Raw genomic sequence first — 19,231 nt, forward strand, 5'->3', positions numbered from 1 at the left:
GTGCCCGTCCGGCCTGCAGCCGACTCCCCCCCCCCCCCTTGACGGGAGAGGAAGTCCGCCACGACCATCTGCGCCCCCGGCCTGTGGACCACCTTGAAGTTGAAGGGTTGGAGTGCCAGATACCAACGGGTGATCCGCGCGTTGGCATCCTTCATGCGGTGGAGCCACTGGAGGGGCGCGTGGTCCGAACAGAGGGTGAAAGGGCGCCCCAGCAGGTAGTAACGAAGGGCGAGGACCGCCCACTTGATCGCCAGGCACTCCTTCTCAATCGTGCTGTAGCGCCCCTCACGCACTGACAGCTTCCGACTAATGTACAGGACCGGGCGGTCCTCCCCCTCCACCTGCTGGGACAAAACGGCCCCCAGCCCTCTGTCCGATGCATCCGTCTGTAACGTAAAAGGGAGAGAGAAGTCAGGGGAGTGTAAAAGTGGCCCCCCACACAGTGCAGCCTTTACCTCAGAGAAAGCCCGCTGACACTGCTCCGTCCACTGGACCGGGTCTGGCGCCCCCTTTTTAGTGAGGTCAGTCAGCGGGCTGGTGACGTCCGAATAATTAGGTATAAACCTACGATAGTAGCCAGCCAGCCCCAGGAACTGTCTCACCCCCTTTTTGGTCTTGGGCCTCGGGCAGGCCGCAATTGCTGCTGTCTTATTAATTTGGGGACGCACCTGCCCGTTGCCCAAGTGGAAGCCCAGATACCGTACTTCCACCCGCCCAATTGCACACTTCTTTGGGTTGGCAGTGAGTCCCGCCCGCCTCAGCAACCTAAGGACGGCCCTCAGGTGTTGCAGGTGCCGCTGCCAGTCATTACTATAAATGATAATATCATCTAAATATGCGGCCGCATAGGTGGCGTGGGGCCGGAGGACCCTGTCCATCAGCCGCTGAAACGTAGCGGGCGCCCCAAACAGCCCAAACGGAAGTGTGACAAATTGGTGTAAGCCGAACGGTGTGGAAAAGGCCGTTTTCTCCCGGGATAATGGAGTCAAGGGGATCTGCCAATATCCCTTCGTCAAATCCAGTGTCGAGTAAAAGCGAGCCGTGCCTAGTCGATCGAGCAGCTCATCAATACGAGGCATTGGGTATGCGTCGAATTTAGACACCGCGTTGACTTTTCTATAGTCCACACAGAACCGGACCGAGCCGTCGGCCTTGGGAACCAAGACCACCGGGCTGCTCCAGTCACTGTGGGACTCCTCGACGATGCCCATTTCAAGCATGGCCTGAAGTTCTTCCCGAACCACCTTTTTTGTGTGTTTGGGTAGCCTGTAAGGGCGGCTACGCACTACCACCCCCGGGGGCGTCTCTATGTGGTGTTCTATGAGGTTAGTGCGACCGGGCAGGGGCGAGAACACATCCGAAAACTCGGTCTGCAACTGGGCGACCTCCGTGAGTTGGGTCGGGGAGAGGTGGTCTCCACAGGGGACCGGAGAGGTATGTGATGCCAATGTCCCTTTTTGAACCTCCGGCCCCAGCTCCGCCTTCTCCGGAACTACCGACACCAACGCCACGGGGACCTCCTCATTCCAGAGTTTCAGCAGATTGAGGTGGTAGATCTGTAGCGCCCCACCCCTGTCTGCTCGCCTCACCTCATAGTCGACGTCCCCGACTCGCCGTGTGACCTCAAAGGGCCCTTGCCACTTGGCGATCAATTTGGAGCTCGACGTGGGCAACAGTACGAGTACTTTATCTCCCGGTGTGAACTCTCTAAGGCGCGTACCCTTGTTGTACAGGCGGGTTTGCCGTTCCTGGGCCTGCCACAAATTCTCCTGAGTTAGGTGGGTGAGCGTGTGGAGTTTTGCGCGCAGGTCCATAACGTACTGAATTTCGTTTTTACTTTGTGAAGGTCCCTCCTCCCAATTTTCCCGCAGCACGTCCAGGATGCCGCGCGGCTTACACCCATATAATAATTCGAATGGGGAGAACCCCGTGGAGGCTTGGGGGACCTCTCGCACTGAGAACAGCAAGGGTTCGAGCCACTTATCCCAATTACGTGCGTCCTCACTTACGAATTTCTTAATAATATTATTAAGAAAAATATTCTTAATATTTTTGAGGGTGCAGTTGAACCGTTCCACTAAACCGTCCATTTGTGGGTGATATACGCTGGGGCGGATCGGCTTAATCCCCAATAACCCATACAGTTCGCGCAGTGTTCGTGACATAAACGTAGTGCCTTGGTCAGTCAGAATCTCTTTCGGGATTCCAACTCAGGAGATGACACGGAAGAGTGCCTCTGCAATACTGCGTGCTGAGATATTGTGCAGAGGCACTGCTTCCGGGTATCGCGTTGCATAGTCCACCAGAACTAATATAAAGCGGTACCCTCATGCTGACCGATCTAATGGCCCGACGAGATCCATCCCAATTCTCTCAAACGGGGTCTCGATTAACGGTAGAGGCAGGGCTCGAAATTAACTTTTTTTCTTTGTGTCCCCCAGTGGTCCCGAATTCTGTGTTGTATTGTCCCGAATGGAAGCAATAGTGTCCCCATTTTTTTCCTCTCTGAAATAACCAGTGGTTAATATTATCATATGAAGTTACTATTATATTTGTAACTATGCGATTTTGAACCCTTTATATCATTTTTACAATAAGTCACAAAACACAAGTGACATGTACTCTACATCATCTACTTCAAAATTACAGTTATTGCATTTTCAGTTTATTAAACTTTGGCGATCTCACTGTATGAATAGATACCCGTTTATTTAAAGGGGCCAACTAGCTCATTCAGAAAATGTTTCAACTCACTACATCTGCAGTACACTTTAGTTGAAAATAAGACCCCTTTTATGTTCATTTCATCTACTTATACCTTGAATATCTGTTGGCATATATAAGGCCAACTTATCATTTTCACCATTACCGTTATCCATTTTTATGTAATATACCTGTTGCCCCATTCAGAGATGTTTTGAAAGCCATCAGCCATACCATCAATGGATGAAATGCCCTTGAGCAAAGCACCTACACCCCCCCCCCAACGTTGCTACAGGGACTGTAACACTGTAAAAAACGTAAAGTCACTTTGGATAAAAGTGTCATATCATAAGTGCAAACAAAGCAATGTAATGCACGTTTTTTTTTATTGTAACCTTTAGTCATAGAAATCATTTACATTATTTACAGTGCTTAATTTCATTTTCTTTGACCTAGATAAATTTCCCATTCATTTCTATGGAATTATTTGAAAAACTACACACATTTTCAAACATCCGCTGCTCTGGCATGCTTTCACCTAGAGACATGATTCAAACTTTAAAACGTAGAGAAACTTCTCCTCTGTGGATCTGGCATTCAACTTTTTGCTAGGTTCTATACTTTTGGTTCAGACCCAGCTCAAACACCATGTGGGTTCCTGGAGAAATTCCGGCTTTATAATGGGTGTCTATTGCGTTACACACCAGTGGAGCTCGTTAAGTTACAGTGTAGAGAGCTTGGAAAAATAGCTCAAACTTTCTCATTTAAACTGTGTTTTCAGCCCCAATTTTCACTCTACACACATAATTTTCTCAAAAGTAGTAGCCACACTTGTCCTGATTCACACAATGTGTCTCCCTGAGCGATAGGACTTGCAGTTTTTGAATGAGAAGCCTGAAAGTGAGGAGAGGGCAGGCGCACAGCCCCATAGACTGCCATTATAAACGTGGCTGCGCTTTGACTGTTAAATCAGAAAAGTCACTCGTTTTTAACTCGCTCTAGTGACCTCAATTTTTACACTACAGACAAAAAAAGTACATCAGTGTGTTCAGGAGACCCTTGTGGCACTCAATGTGAAATAATTTTGTGAATATCTCCTTCCGTTTTCGTGTAAACCCCCGTTGTTTGGAGGGAGCGCTCTGACGGAAAGCTGCCCTTTTTGTGTGCCCCTCCCCCACCCGCGCGCTGAGCAGAGAGAGACAAAAATACAGTCCAGCTCAGCTCCGGCAACTGTGACTGTTACGCGCACTGCATCACTCTCACGATTTCCCCCGGGGGAATTATCGTCTCTAGATCTATTTTTTTCCATTGTCCCGGGATTGTCCCAGATATTATAATTTTGTGTCCCGATGACATTTTTTATGGTCCCCGGGACGTCGGGACACCGTTAGTTTCGAGCGCTGGGTAGAGGGCGCAAAGGCGCTTTTGGAATGGCCGCTGGATTTACTAACTGGCATTCGCGGCATGCCGTACACCACCTACGAACATCGCCGCGAATCCCCGGCCAATAGAATTGGGCCATTATTCGGGCTAGTGTTTTATCCTGCCCTAAGTGTCCAGCCATGGGATTAAAGTGCGCCGCCTGGAATACCAATTCCCGGCGGCTCTTTGGAATCAAAAGCTGCGTGACTCGCTCTTTAGTTTGAGTGTCCTGCGTCACTCGGTATAATCTATCCTTCATAATCGCGAAGTAGGGGAAGGACGGGGTGGCATTCGGCGGGAGCGTTTGACCATCGATTACTCTCACTTGGTCAAACGCATGCCGCAGAGTCTCGTCTCGCGACTGCTCTAATGGGAAATCCGCGAGGGATTCCCCAATAGAGAGAGGAGGGGCCGGCGGCTCCTCACTCTGACGCGGAGATGACGTAGACGGCTCTGTGACAGCTGCTCCCGCCAAAGCGACACCGGGACCTCCCCCTGTCAAATGGCAGGACCCACTCTCTACTAGGCGTGTCATTAAACCCCGAAATCCCGGCCAATCAGTCCCCAAAATTAAAGAGTGGGTAAGGCGAGGATTAACCGCCGCCTTCACTATAAATTTTTCCCCTCTGAAAATAATGTGGACCGACACCAAAGGGTAGCTGTGAACATCCCCGTGCACACACAACACCCTCACCCCTTGTGCTCCCCCCAATGCCTCGTTTTGAACCAGGCTTTGGCAAATTGAGGTCTGATTACAACCCGAATCCACCAACGCCTGATATGTAGCCCCTTGGATACTCACCGGTATGCGATACGCTCCGGCCCGCTCGAGGACGGCCTCTGGCGCGTCAGGGATCCGAACCACCGCGCCCACTTCCATTGTCGCGCCCTGCTGTTGAAGGTGGCCCGGCTCCCCGCAGCGCCAGCCAACCGGCCCGGGCTTTCCCTCTGCACCGGTGATCTGGGGTTCACTCACCTGAGGTGGGGGAGAGACAGACACAGAAGGGAGAAACGGGAGGGCACCGCGGGTGCGGCGGGCCGGCTGGGGTGGGGCCAGCCCCCGCCTCCGCGGTGGGGGAATGGGGCGAGGACGGGACACAGGAGGAGGGAGAGAGAGAGAGAGAGAGAGAAGAGGAGAGAAGAGAAGATGCCTTCTGCCGTCCTGCCGCTGGGACAGCCGCCAAATGGTCCTCCGCCAGCTCGACTGCCTGATCCAGCGACGCCGGGCGGTGGCACCGGACCCACTCCGCAGTTCCTGCTGGCAAGCGAGTGACGAACTGTTCCAGTGCCACCTGGTCGAGGATTCCTTCGGCGTCGCGGTTGTTGGCCCTCAGCCACCGCCAGCAGGCGTCCCGGAGCTGCTGGCCAAACGCGAACGGCTGGCCGACTTCCTCCAAGCGCAGCGCGCGGAAGCGCTGGCGCTGCTGTTCTGGAGTGCGCCCCACGCGCTGGAGGACGGCCCGGCGGAGGTCCGCGTAGGCCAGCCGGCGGTCGGCGGGGAGCTGTAGCGCGGCCAGCTGTGCTTCTCCCGTGAGCAGGGGGAGGAGGCGCGCCGCGCGCTGCTCCATCGGCCACCCCGAGGCTTCGGCGACTTGCTCAAAGAGCGTGATGAACGCCTCGGGGTCATCCTGCGGGCCCATCTTGGTGACAGTGAGGGGAGACGGGCCCGCAGTAGGAGCGCTGGTGGACCCCGCCGACGCGAGGAGGTGCCGGAACGCCTGTCGATCTTCTTGTTGGGCCAACACCAGGGCCTCAAACCACTCTTCTTGCTCCTTTCGGAGGGTGAGTAGCGCCGGGTGCTGGCTTTGCTGGGCCGTGGCAAGGGCGTGGACTAGTTCAGCAAACGGGGAGGACTCCATGGGGCTGTGAGGCTGCTGTGCTCCAGTTCCCGGGTTTCGGCACCACTGTAGCGGTCAGAGCAGGTGGGTGGAGCACAGAAGTACGGCAGGACAGAACTGAGTTCCAAAAACTATTTATTGTTTCACTTTTCAGTCAAACACACTCTCAGTCACCCAGACACACACGCGCACACACAAGTCGTCTGGTGCAGGAGAGAGCTCACTTCCTCTGCTCTCTCTCTCCTTATATAGGACGTGGTTGCTGGGAAGACACACAAACACAGGTTAATTGCTCTCAGGTGAAGTGATTCTGCCACTTACCTTCCCTGACTCCGCCCTCCTGTCACAGACCGGCGCTTGACCACGCCCCCGCTGCCACAAACATGTATTCTATTTCTTTCTCATGGGTTTCATTCATTTGGTTTGACAGCATGCAATATTGTTAGCATATTGCTTATCCTACGTGTATATCACTCTACCCAATGGAGAATGAGTGTTCAATATGGTTTACAATATTGCACAGTTGTCAAGACAACATGACAACACTCATCAGAGCTGAAGCGAATATTCAATGAGAAAGTTTTTTGCTGCGCATGCGCAGAAACATTTCTTTGATAGCCGGGAAAGAGAAAGACGCATTGAACACCCAAAAGGCTACCAAAACTTCATTAGATATTCTTCGTGCATATTTACAAGAGAAAAGCATACCAATGGACATTCAAAAAAACTGGAAAAGAGACACTTCAGAGATGTAAAACTTCTGCTCTAATGAGCGACTGTGACAATTTGTAAACAAACATGGCCGCCAGGTCTGCTTCGTTAAATACGGAAGATTTTGAGAGAATTTTGAAAGAGAAAGACGTGTTGAACACCCAAAAGGAATGTACAGTATAATAATAATAATAATAACAATAATAATAATAATAATAATAATAATAATAATATTGGCTGACTTTTTTCATGGTATATCAGATATATTCCATTCAGCTAGCATGATACTGAATGAGTCAAAGACGAGTTCAGTATCATGCTAGCTGAATGGAATATATCTGATCTATCACAAAAAAAGCCAGCCAACATTATTTAAATATATATCCATAGGTGATCTTCTAGCTGATATTCTTTTGTAACTAGTGGAATGTTCCTTTATACTGATTCTTTACTGAATACAAATGACTGAACATTGTGACCTTGATCCTGACTTCACAAGCATAGAGTATAAGAGATCCCCATTATGTCAATGGTTATTCTTGATGGCCTGAATTACTCAAGTGGTCTGGCCATTTTTCTTTTAATTGTAGGACCACGGCTGCATATGTAACCTTCCTCTCTACTTCCTTACGTTCGAATCTGCCATGATGGTTTCCTTCTGAACTAGTGCTGACTCCATTCTGACCCAAGCCTCTCTCCAGACAGCGGTTCTTTAAGACAAAAGCTGTGCACCTGCTCACTTCCAGAGCTTGCTTGCCTACTTCAGTGTCACTTGCAATTTCGTGCCCTTGTTGCTAGTTCCTCTAAAACACTAATGTTGCTCCGCACTACTATGTGTGACTCTCTTTGAAGTTTCTGAAAATTTGCAGAACCAGCTCCACATCTTTCATTACAAGGGTGCTGATATGCTGACGTTGCAGGCCCTGTCAAAGCAATCGGAAAATCTTGGGAAGTGAAATACCAAAAAGCAATTTCGGAAGTGGTCGAGTAGTCAGACTGTTGTAAACTAAAAAAACAGATTTCATTTGTCACTTGTTGATATGACCGGAAGAGGTGTCCGATCTACTAACCCCATATACAGTATACCAGAAGATATATGGGGCCTATACATGTGTATATAACCACTTCTCGGCAAGTTTAAGCTGAGATAAATCCTGACAGATCATTGACATTATCCTAGATTTTTCTGATGTGGGTTTTTTTGGGGCGGTGTAGTGGTTAGCACTGTCGCCTCACAGCAAGAAGGTTCTGGGTTCGAGGCCAGTGGCTGACAGGGGCTTTTCTGTATGGAGTTTGTACCGTATGTTCTCTGCATGTCTATGTGGGTTTCCTCTGGGTGCTCCGGTTTCCCCCACAGTTCAAAGACATGCGGTTACGTTAACACGTGGCAGCCATGGCATGAAGTGCCCTTGAGCAAGGGCATCTAACCCACAACTGCTCCCCGGGCACTGTAGCATACAGTGGTGCTTGAAAGTTTGTGAACCCTTTAGAATTTTCTATATTTCTGCATAAATATGACCTAAAACATCATCAGATTTTCACACAAGTCCTAAAAGTAGATAAAGAGAACCCAGTTAAACAAATGAGACAAAAATATTATACTTGGTAATTTATTTATTGAGGAAAATGATCCAATATTACATATCTGTGAGTGGCAAAAGTATGTGAACCTCTAGGAGTAGCAGTTAATTTGAAGGTGAAATTAGAGTCAGGGGTTTTCCATCAATGGGATGACAATCAGGTGTGAGTGGGCACCCTGTTTTATTTAAAGAACAGGGATCTATCAAAGTCTGATCTTCACAACACATGTTTGTGGAAGTGTATCATGGCATGAACAAAGGAGATTTCTGAGGACCTCAGAAAAAGCGTTGTTGATGCTCATCAGGCTGGAAAAGGTTACAAAACCATCTCTAAGGAGTTTGGACTCCACCAATCCACAGTCAGACAGATTGTGTACAAATGGAGGAGATTCAAGACCATTGTTACCCTCCCTAGGAGTGGTTGACCAACAAAGATCACTCCAAGAGCAAGGCGTGTAATAGTCGGCGAGGTCACAAAGGACCCCAGGGTAACTTCTAAGCAACTGAAGGCCTCTCTCACATTGGCTAATGTTAATATTTGTGAGTCCACCATCAGGAGAACACTGAACAACAATGGTGTGCATGACAGAGTTGCAAGGAGAAAGCCACTGCTCTCCAAAAAGAACATTGCTGCTCGTCTGCAGTTTGCTAAAGATCATGTGGACAAGCCAGAAGGCTATTGGAAAAATTTTGTGGACGGATGAGAACAAAATAGAACTTTTTGGTTTAAATGAGAAGCGTTATGTTTGGAGAAAGGAAAACACTGCATTCCAGCATAAGAACCTTATCCCATCTGTGAAACATGGTGGTGGTAGTGTCATGGTTTGGGCCTGTTTTGCTGCATCTGGGCCAGGACGGCTTGCCATCATTGATGGAACAATGAATTCTGAATTATACCAACGAATTCTAAAGGAAAATGTCAGGACATCTGTCCATGACCTGAATCTCAAGAGTAGGTGGGTCATGCAGCAAGACAACGACCCTAAGCACACAAGTTGCTCTCCTAAAGAATGGTTAAAGAAGAATAAAGTTAATGTTTTGGAATGGCCAAGTCAAAGTCCTGACCTTAATCCGATGGAAATGTTGTGGAAGGACCTGAAGCGAGCAGTTCATGTGAGGAAACCCACCAACATCCCAGAGTTGAAGCTGTTCTGTACGGAGGAATGGGCTAAAATTCCTCCAAGCCGGTGTGCAGGATTGATCAACAGTTACCGCAAATGTTTAGTTGCAGTTATTGCTGCACAAGGGGGTCAGACCAGCTACTGAAAGCAAAGGTTCACATACTTTTGCCACTCACAGATATGTAATATTGGATCATTTTCCTCAATAAATAAATGACCAAGTATAATATTTTTGTCTCATTTGTTTAACTGGGTTCTCTTTATCTACTTTTAGGACTTGTGTGAAAATCTGATGATGTTTTAGGTCATATTTATGCAGAAATATAGAAAATTCTAAAGGGTTCACAAACTTTCAAGCACCACTGTAGCTGCACACTGCTCTGGGTCTGTGTGTGCATTCACTGCTTCAGATGGATTAAATGCAGAGGTTAAATTTCACTGTGTGCTTAAGTCTGTGCTTGTTTTATCTGTAACCGCTTATCCCATGGGTGGTTGTGGGGGGCAAGCTGGAGCCTATCCCAGCTGACCATGAGCGAGAGGCAGGGTACACCCTGGACAAGTCACCAGCTCATCACAGGGCTGACACACACAGAGACACAAACAACCATTCACACTCACGGTCAATTTAGAGCCACCAATTAACCTAACCTGCATATCTTTGGATTGTGGGAGGAAACCCACACAGACACAGGGAGAACATGCAAACTCCACACAGAAAGGCCAATGTTGGCCGCCGGGTTCGAACCCAGAACCTTCTTGCTGTGAGGCGACAGTGCTAACCACTACAACACTGTGCCACCTCCTGCTTTTCAAGTTCAAGTTCAAAGTGTTTATTGTCATATGCACAGTAAGGACATGTCCACTTGCACAATTAAATTCTTAGGTTGCTGTCCACCATAAATGCCAATTACAAATAAATAGGCAGAAGAAGTAATACAAAGTCAGGCAATATAGTGCAAAAATAAAAGCAAAAAAAAGCAAAAGCACCAAAAACAAAAAGACGCAGTGTAGTGCAAAATAAAGGTTAAATATAGTGCAAAATAGGTAGTGTAATACAAAAATAAGGGAATGATCAGACGTAGCAGCAGAAGGGCAGTAATGTGCGAATGTGCAAACAATGTAACCACACGTAAACAGTCAAGGAAATAGCACCAAAATGGCAGTAATGTGCAAACTGTACTCGAGTTGAGGGGGGATGGGGGGGATGCCATCCCCCCTGGAATAAAAAATGGTCAAAATCATCCCCCCTCTAAAACGGGCATCCCCCCTCCCTTCCCTTGAGCAATTTTATCAATAAATGTGGACATTACTTCTGTTTAACATTGGAATTAGAAATGCCATTCCACGTAGCTTTGCTGAAACTGAGCATACAATAAGCTACCGCGAGAGAGGGCACGCGCAAGCGAAGCGTTTGAGGAGGTGACATTCAGTTGGGGTTCCATTATTTTTTATTTCATTCGGCGTCAGTGACAGCAGTGGATTGCAGCATGATGGCCAAGCGGAGTGGACAGCAAGACCTAAGCAAGTTCGGCTTTAAGATCGCAAGAAAAAACATTTCAGGAGGTAAGTCAAGAGTTACGAATATCAGTCACACTTTCTGTGAGCCCACTATCATGCTGTAAAGTTACCGATATGTAGCCTAATTTGTGGGCGGCGGATAACAACACAGCTATCATAATGAATGTTAGTTTGGAGTCTATCCAGCTATCGATAGCTTACTCAGGTTCATGTTAGCTTTGATTTCTCGTATAAGGCCATTAATTTAATCAGCCTGGACGTTCGTTTGTTATTCTTCAGGCAACAAAAAGTGTTATTCAAGACAGGAAGGCTAAAATAAACGACACTAGCAGTTTTGAAGGCTTCATTGCCTCATTAGAGAGCCGGTCACAACATGTAAGGCAGAGCAGGATTGGTGTAGGACTCGACAAAGTGTCTGCTAAAATGCAGCTTTCTTTTTCTTCGTCATAGGCTCTTCTTCTGTCTCCTCAATGGGCGTTTTCCCCTTTCCAAAGATGCCTGCTTTTAACTCATTTTGCTAGCTTGTATCCAGTATGTATCAAAGTGCTGGTATGTATAGAAGCAAAGTATCAAAGTATCCAAGGCAGCTCCTTGGTAACCGTCAACGTTAAGGTGTCACGTGACCTAGATAACAGCGGGAATCAACATTACAGAAAGAATCCGGTCATTTTTCAAAGCTCAATCCTAGTTCAGATAATAAATAAATAAATCAGAAATAACATTATAATTATATTTAATTAAATTATCTTATCCACTGCTCTTTATTCCAGATGACAGTCAGCAGCAACTGCAACACAGTGCAGCAGGAGCTGGAGGGGACCCGGAGTGGGAGACAATACAGGAGCAGGAGCAAGCAGGAGAACCAACAGCTGAAGATTTACAATTTACTGTTGCTTGTTTTAGCTTATTGGTTACCTACCTACCTCTGTATTTAACTCAATGTTCCCAATGTTCAGCTTTGAATAAAAATTCTATTGACTTGATATGAAAAAATTCAGTTGTTCATTTACATTGCCTGCTGAGGTTTTAATAAATTATTTATCAAACGATTTAAAAGGAGCCTACCATGACCATGAAGTTACACTTTAAATTTGTCATCTGCATTTCACCCTAATATGGAGAATGTGGTAGGTATGTCAGCCAGGAGACTGACTAAATATGACATATGACATCCACACTGTGCATGTTTTACAGTAAAATACCAGTGTATTATGTTTTTTACAACAATAAAAAGGGTACACAGTGTGTACTACACACTTTATCAGCACAAAAAACTGCATGTCTGGTAAATCAACAAGGTCCACAGACCTATGTTGTGTGCAAACCCTCCTAAAAGCAAACCAGTTTCCCACCGACGGACCGACCGATGGGTCGACACGCGACTAAAAATTTCACCATCCCCCCTGGTTTGATTTTACAACTCGACCACTGTGTGCAAATATGTGCAAACAATGTAAACAGATGTAAACAGTCAAGGACAGTTTACAGGGAGGTAATCCATGGTTATAGACTCCTGTCAGCTGTTCAGGAGTCTGATGGCGGTGGGAAAGAAAGAGTTCTTTAGGCCAAGTTTACATTAGACCGTATATGTCTCGTTTTCTTCGCGGATGCCCTGTCCGTTTACATTAAAACGCCTGGAAACGCCGGGAAACGGGAATCCGCCAGGGTCCACGTATTCAATCCAAATCGTGTCTGGTCCGGTGCTGTGTAAACATTGAGAATACGCGGATACGCTGTGCTGAGCTCTAGCTGGCGTCGTCATTGGACAACATCACTGTGACATCCACCTTCCTGATTCGCTGGCGTTGGTCATGTGACGCGACTGCTGAAAAACGGCGCGGACTTCCGCCTTGTATCACCTTTCATTAAAGAGTATAAAAGTATGAAAATACTGCAAATACTGATGCAAATACTGCCCATTGTGTAGTTATGATTGTCTTTAGGCTTGCCATCTTTCCACTTGCAAGTAGTAAGTGACGCGCATGCCTGACATGCACTGAGATCACACACACAGCGGCTCAGTCCCAAATCACTGCTCATGCGCTCCACTCGCGCGCTCTGTGAGCTGCGCAGGGCCGGAGTGCGCACCCTCCAGAGGGCACTCGCTGTTCAGGGCGGAGTGATTTGGAGCGCAGGATGCCTGCAGAGCCGAGCGTATCCGTGTATTGGCGTTGCTATGTGCACGCGAATCGTGTATTGGTGTTGCTGTGTGCACACTAATCGTTTTAAAAACGTTAATCTGATGATCCGCTGATACGGTCTAATGTAAACCCCACCTTAGTCTGCTTGAGTGTATGTGTGACAAATAAAGGCTTCTTGGCAGGTCAGTTGGATTGGATATCATTTTGCTGGTCTTGGGAGGTCTTAAATACACACACACACACACACACACACACACACACACACACACACACACACACACACACACGTCCATCCATCCATTATCTGTAGCCGTTTATCCTGTCCTACAGGGTCTCAGGCAAACTGGAGCCTATCCCAGCTGACTATTGAGGTATTTCACCTGACGTCACAGGGTCACGTGACGCCCCGGTGTCCACCATTTTGGACGACAAGCTAGCTAATGTCAACAACAGTAGCTAGTATGTTACTGTAGCAATATTTACGTTCAGTCATTTGGATGACTGTTAAAACCTTTCAGTCTCAAGTTTTTCCTTTACTGGATTTACTAGTTTACTGAGCTAGCGCGCGATGGCTCCCGGCTCGGCCGGCGAGCGCGCGATGGCTCCCGGCTCGGCCGGCGAGCGCGCGATGGCTCCCGGCTCGGCCGGCGAGCGCGCGATGGCTCCCGGCTCGGCCGGAGAGCGCGCGATGGCTCCCGGCTCGGCCGGAGAGCGCGCGATGGCTCCTGGCTTGCCCGAGCGCGCTAGCTCAGTAAACTAGTAAATCCAGTAAAGGAAAAACTTGATACTGAAAGGTTTTAACAGTCATCCAAATGACTGAACGTAAATATTGCTACAGTAACATACCAGCTACGATGTTGTTGACATTAGCTAGTGCTAACAGCTAGCTGCTAGTGCACTGCTACAACACAGACACCGACCCTAATAATACAGTTCTTAGTCATTGCCTGGTAACAGCAAATTTATAACGGGCCATGTCTCAACAGACTAAGAAGTTATTTCAATGACATTTAATAACATTTTGTTTATCCTGAGGACCGAAAGTAAATGAAAATGTGAACAAACCTTAGCTGTAATCAGATGGCGACCACCGGCTCCAGGGACGACCCGCTGATGTAGGCATGTTACCCAGCCTGACACAAAATATTTGTAGGCATCCAAACTCGTATACGCTTTCAGATCAATACCTGTGTATGGCGATGGGTTTTTAACGACATAGGTATACAGATCATGTGGGCCGAAGTCAGGTAAAGACGAGGGCTTCGTGTACTTCCGTACGTCAGTGAACAATCCTGGTGGAAGCAGGTAAACATCGTTCTCTAAGCCTGCTAACCTCAATTTTTGCAAATACCTCTCCCTCTGCTCGCCCTGTAAATGCCCTACATTGCTGGATAGTGAAGGTGTTTTCTGCATCTCGCTCCTTTTTCTTTTATGTTTTTCGTTTGTCGCCTTCCTCGCATTCAAACTGATTCGAGCCGTGCCGTCCAAAATGGCAGCATCACATGACTTGGTCACGTGAGTGAAATACCTCAATAGGCGAGAGGCGGGGTACACCCTGGACAAGTCGTCACATAGAGACAAACAACCATTCACACTCACATTCACACCTACGGTCAATTTAGAGTCACCAGTTAACCTAACCTGCATGTCTTTGTACTGTTGGGGAAACCGGAGCACCCGGAGGAAACCCACGCAGACACGGGGAGAACATGCAAACTCCGCACAGAAAGGCCCTCGTCGGCTGCTGGGCTTGAACCCAGGCGGCATGGTGATGTAGTGGTTAACACGGTCGCCTCACAGCAAGAAGGTTCTGGGCTCGAACCCAGCGGCCGACGAGGGTCTTTCTGTGTGGAGTTTGCATGTGCTCCTCGTGTCTGCGTGGGTTTCCTCCGGGTGCTCCGGTTTCCCCTACAGTCCAAAGACATGCAGTTAGGTTAACGTGGGGCGGCCTTGGGCTGAGGTGCCCTTGAGCAAGGTACCAAACCCCTGACTGCTCCCCGGGCACTCTGGTGTGGCTGCCCACTGCTCTGGGTGTGTGTGTTCACTGCTTCAGATGGGTTAAATGCAGAGGATGAATTTCACTGTGCATGTGACAAATTGCATGTGACATGTTTATTTTCTATTTTGTTGGTACAGATATATATGTTTAAATTACTTGTGTTTAGGAGTATGTGATTTAAAAATCTCATCTCATCTCATTGTCTCTAGCTGCTTTATCCTGTTCTACAGGGTCACAGACAAGCTGGAGCCTATCCCAGATGACTATGGGCGAAAGGCGGGGTACACCCTGGACAAGTCGCCAGGTCATTGCAGGGCTGACACATAGACACAGACAACCATTCACACTCACGGTCAATTTAGAGTCACCAGTTAACCTAACCTGCATGTCTTTGGACTGTGGGGGAAACCGGAGCACCCGGAGGAAACCCACGCGGACAACATGCAAACTCCACACAGAAAGGCCCTCGCCGGCCACGGGGCTCGAACCCAGAACCTTCTGGCTGTGAGGCGACAGCACTAACCACTACACGACCGTGCCGCCTGATTTAAAAATAGTAAATAAAAATAATAATAACAATAAAAATAAATAAATAATAAATTATATATACACACAGGAAGTAAATAATAAATAGTATTATTTATTAATTGGAAAGAGGGTAGGATTAAATACACCCCAAAAGCGTGTTTCCAAAACTCTATGGACATATCAACTTTCCCACACGTGGAAACAATACTCTGGACAATGTTTACACCATGCATAAAGACACTTACAAAGCCCTACTCCTCCCCCACCTTGGGGCCTCAGATCACTCCACTGTTATGCTAGTGCCAGCATACAGGCCGCTGGTTAAAGTCACCAAACTAGCTACAAAACAGATGCGTGTGTGGCCAGAGGGGTCCTCAGAGGCACTCCAGGACTGTTTTTCCACCACTGACTGGAGCATGTTCAGACAGGCGGCCACCTACAACAACACCACAGATCTCCAGGAGTACACGGAGACCGTCACTGCCTACATGAGGAAGTGCATGGACGATGTTATGGTCACCAGAACCATCTCCATTCGGGCCAATCAGAAGCCATGGCTGACAGGGGAAGTCCATAGGCTCCTGTGGGCTCGGAACACTGCCTTCAGAGCTGGGGACGAGGTGGGCCTGAGGACAGTTAGGGCCAATCTGTCACGAGGCATCAGGGTGGCCAAGAGACAGTATTCCAGACACATTGCTGACCATTTCAACGACAGCAGAGACACCAGGAACCTGTGGCGGGGGATTCAGACCATCACAAACTACAAGCCCTCGCCACAGACCTGTGACAACTCCACGTCTCTGCTGAATCAGTTGAACGACTTCTTCGCTTGCTTTGAGGCAGACAACAGCACCACGGCATAGAAGACCCCACCACCTCCCGGCGACCAGGTGTTGACGCTGTCCCCAGACAGCGTGAGGAGAGCTCTCAGGACGACAAATGCATGAAAAGCCCCAGGTCCTGATAACATTCCTGGTCGTGTCCTGAGAGACTGTGCTGAGGAGCTCACAGATGTCTTTACAGACATCTTCAACATCTTGTTGAGCCAGGCTGTTGTACCCACGTGCCTCAAAACCACCACCATCATCCCGGTCCCGAAGAAGCCGTCTCCCTCCTGCTTCAATGACTACCGCCCTGTCGCACTCACTCCCATCCTCAATAAGTGCTTCGAGCGGCTAGTCATAAGGCATATCAATTCTGCCCTCCCCCCCGCCCTGGACCCTTTCCAGTTTGCATATCAGTCCAACCGTTCAACCGATGACGCCATCTCCACTGCCCTCCACTCAGCCCTCACCCACCTGGAGACAAAAGACTCGCATGTCAGAATGCTGTTCATAGACTTTAGCTCAGCATTCAACACAATCATTCCTCAGCAGCTCATTCATAAACTGGACCAGCTGGGACTCAACACCTCCCTGTGCAACTGGCTGCTGGACTTCCTGATGGGGAGACCACAGACTGTACGGGTTGGCAGCAACTCCTCCAGCACCATCACACTGAACACGGGGGCCCCCCAAGGATGTGTGCTAAGCCCCCTCCTCTTCACTCTACTGACCCACAACTGCACACCAACATCCAGCTCAAATCTCTTCATTAAGTTTGCGGATGACACGCCTGTGGTGGGTCTCATCAACAATGGCGATGAGACAATCTACAGGAGTGAGGTAAGCCGCTTGGCCATGTGGTGCAAGGACAACAATCTCCGTCTGAACGTGGAGAAGACGAAGGAGATTGTTGTGGACTTCAGGAGAGAGCATACCCAGCATGCTCCACTATCTATCAATGGTGCTGCAGTGGAGAGGGTGAGCAGCACCAAGTTTCTGGGTGTGCACATCTCTGAAGACCTGTCCTGGAGCAACAACACCGCATCACTGGCCAAAAAAGCCCAACAGCGTCTGTACTTCCTCCACAAACTGAGGAGAGCAAGAGCCCCGGCCCCCATCATGCACACATTCTACAGAGGCACCATCGAGAACATTCTGACCAGCTGCATCACCGTGTGGTACGGCACCTGCACCGTGTCCTGCTGCAAGTCTCTGCAGCACATCATGAGAGCAGCTGAGAGGATCATTGGTGTCTCTCTCCCTTCTCTAATGGATATTTATAACTTCCGCCTCACCTGCAAAGCCATCAGGATTGCAGGTGACCCCACCCACCCATCTCACAGCCTCTTCAGTCTGCTGCCGTCGGGGAGGAGACTGCGGAGTCTCCAGGCCAAAACCAGCAGGCTCAAGGCTTCTTTCACCAGGTGGTCAGGAGGCTCAACTCCCTCCCTGTTCTGCCCCTCCTCCCCCCTCTGCCCCCTGCCACAGATTCTGCTTGCACACACCCCTGCCCCCCCCTCCCTTCAGCATCTGACATGTCATCCTCACAGTCCCCCCCCCCCCCCCCCCCAACACACACACACACACACACACACACACACACACTCTCAACATTCATTAACGCTCTGAACTCAGGGACCGCACATCTCACTTTACCTCGCTCATTTGCACTATTCCGCACTACCTCATCTTAACAGCTGCTAGTTTGTTTATACTGCTTATTTCATGTTTACTTGCTATACCTCAAGTGCCCTTGACTGTTTGTTATTGAACCAATTTATGTGTGTGTATATGAGTGTTTAGTCTACGTCTAGTTCATATCTAGAGTGTTTATACTGTTTATATTGTCTGTTTAAGTGTCTAGTCTTTGTCTAATTCTTATCCAGTGTTTACACTGTTTATATTGTCTGAGTGTTTAGTTTATACTGTTTATTTATGCTGTTTATATTGTTTGTCTGAGTGTTTAGTCTATGTCTAGTTCCTATCTAGAGTGTTTATACTGTTTATATTGTTTGTTTGTTTGTTTTCATCTCATCTCATTATCTCTAGCCGCTTTATCCTGTTCTACAGGGTCACAGGCAAGCTGGAGCCTATCCCAGCTGACTACAGGCGAAAGGCGGGGTACACCCTGGACAAGTCGCCAGGTCATCACAGGGCTGACACATAGACACAGACAACCATTCACACTCACATTCACACCTACGGTCAATTTAGAGTCACCAGTTAACCTAACCTGCATGTCTTTGGACTGTGGGGGAAACCGGAGCACCCGGAGGAAACCCACGCGGACACGGGGAGAACATGCAAACTCCGCACAGAAAGGCCCTCGCCGGCCCCGGGGCTCGAACCCGGACCTTCTTGCTGTGAGGCGACAGCGCTAACCACTACACCACCGTGCCGCCCCTGTTTGTTTTCAATTATTCTATTTTTATTTTTATTTATTGCATTGCCTGTTTGCACCGTGGGTCAGAGAGGACAAAATTTCATCTGTGCTGTATGTTGAGCATGTATAGCATATTTGACAATAAAGTTGACTTGACTTGATAAGCTAATGCTTCTTCCTACTCCTTTTCAAACATATTAAGCTAATATTGTTCCATTGTTTTTTAATCGAATTAAGTGTTTTTATTTGTTATTTTGTTTTTCTTCTCTTCTGTTTTGTACCACTTTGATATGTTTGAAATAAAGCCTTCATTCATTCATTCATTCAAATAAAGGTTTCTAAAGCTGCTAGAGATAATGAGATGAGATGAGATGAGATGAGACATTCTCTGTGCGAGCACAGACTGTGTAACCCACTGGAAGTGATGTAGCAGGTTGTGAGGTCATTCTGAATGACCTGAGTT

This window comes from Neoarius graeffei, chromosome 1 (genome assembly GCF_027579695.1).
Source record: "Neoarius graeffei isolate fNeoGra1 chromosome 1, fNeoGra1.pri, whole genome shotgun sequence".
Lineage (NCBI taxonomy): Eukaryota > Metazoa > Chordata > Actinopteri > Siluriformes > Ariidae > Neoarius > Neoarius graeffei.